Source organism: Erpetoichthys calabaricus, chromosome 11 (genome assembly GCF_900747795.2).
Source record: "Erpetoichthys calabaricus chromosome 11, fErpCal1.3, whole genome shotgun sequence".
Lineage (NCBI taxonomy): Eukaryota > Metazoa > Chordata > Cladistia > Polypteriformes > Polypteridae > Erpetoichthys > Erpetoichthys calabaricus.
Genome location: NC_041404.2, coordinates 88,403,987 through 88,406,179, shown reverse-complemented (window position 1 = coordinate 88,406,179; position 2,193 = coordinate 88,403,987).

The following is a 2,193-nucleotide window of genomic DNA, read 5'->3' as shown; positions in this document are numbered from 1 at the left end:
AAAATCCATGCTTCTCCCACGCTCCGTTATATGTCGCGTGTTCTCGGGTAGGTGCACCAAAAAATGTATACATTTAAGCATGTAATGGGCAAACAAAAAATGAGGTATACCCGAAGGCACTGCAGTAGTACTTCATGTAACTTTACTTCTTAAATGTTAATGTTTTACTGTTTAATAATTTATACGCTTCTTATATGTTGTTCAAATTCTTTTATCAAAATACCAGTGACAGCGCAATGCACGATAACATGGAGTGAATACACCATACGCATCCGCCCACGGCCGCCCTGGTGTGCGCAGATAGGAGTTGATTCTACAATAAAATAAAATAAAGATAAAAACCCAGGATTGTTTCCTGCCTTGTGCCCTGTGTTGGCTGGGATTGGCTCCAGCAGACCATCGTGACCCTGTGTTCGGATTCAGCGGGTTGGAAAATAGATGGATGGATGGATTAAAAGAGTAATACAATCATCACCCATAAAGCGGATAGTAGACGTGACGTTCTATATGTGTACCAGATTTCAAGTCAATAGGTGAAACGGTTTGCGAGCTACAGGTGATTTAAAATCCTGGACAGACAAACGAATAGCCACGGTAGCACATTACAGAAGAAGATTTTACTGTTTAATAATTTATATTTATATGAAATGTGCTTCTTATATATTACTTCATATTCTCATATGATAATGATGTTAATGTTGCTTATATTGATTTCTATGTTATTGAAACTGCATGTATGTGTATATATGTATGTGTGTATATATATATATATATATATATATATATATATATATATATATATATATATATATATACTAGCAAAATACCCGCGCTTCGCAGCGGAGAAGTAGTGTGTTAAAGAGGTTATGAAAAAGTAAAGGAAACATTTTAAAAATAACGTAACATGATTGTCAATGTAATTGTGTTGTCATTGTTATAAGTGTTGCTGTCATATATATATACATATACACATACACATATATTATAACACACTACTTCTCCGCTGTGAAGCGCGGGTATTTTGCTATATATATATATATATATATATATATATATATATATATATATATATATATATATATATATATATATATATATATATATATACACATACAGATATATATATATATATATATATATATATACACATACAGATATATATATATATATATATATATATATATATATATATATATATATATATATATATACACATACAGATATATATATATATATATTCACATACAGATATATATTATATATATACACATACAGAGATATATATATATACTGTATATATATATATATATGTGTGTGTGTGTATATATATATATATATATGTGTGTGTGTGTGTATATATATATATATATATATATATATATATATATATGTATATATATATCTGTATGTGTATATATATATATGTGTGTATATATATATATATATATGTATATGTATATATCTGTATCTGTATATATATATATATATATATATATATATATATGAAAGGACGCACTATCTTTGATATATGCACATACTAAATCGACAGGACACACATTCAACTGGGACAACGTAAAAGTAAAATTTAAGGCCAGTACAAAAAGCGCCAGAGAGTTGGCCGAGTCTTGGCTATCAGATGAAAATGCCATCAACAGACACTTGCACATAAACCCAGCATATGCCAACTTAAGAAGGACATATGCACTTTAATTAAACGATACACCCCCCCCCCCTTTGATCATACTGACTTAGTCACCTCCACCCACCCCCCACTGAATGTGTTGCTATATATTGCCTTTGATTCTTGTAAGTCTAAGCATTATCCTCTGATGAAGACCCCTGACAGGGGTTGAAAGCTCAGGAATAAAACTATTTTGTGATACGTGATTCGTTTTTTCTCCCTTTGTGGATCTCCAACTGCAAATATGCAAACCGTATCACAGACCTTCTCTTCCATTCATATTATATATATATATATATATATATATATATATATATATATATATATATGTATATGTATATGTATCTATGTGTGTGTGTATGTATGTGTATATATATATGTTGATATGTATATATATATATATATATATATATATATATATATATGTATATATATGTGGATGTGTATATGTATATATATATATATGTAGATATGTATATATGTATATGTATATATATGTTTATATGTGTGTG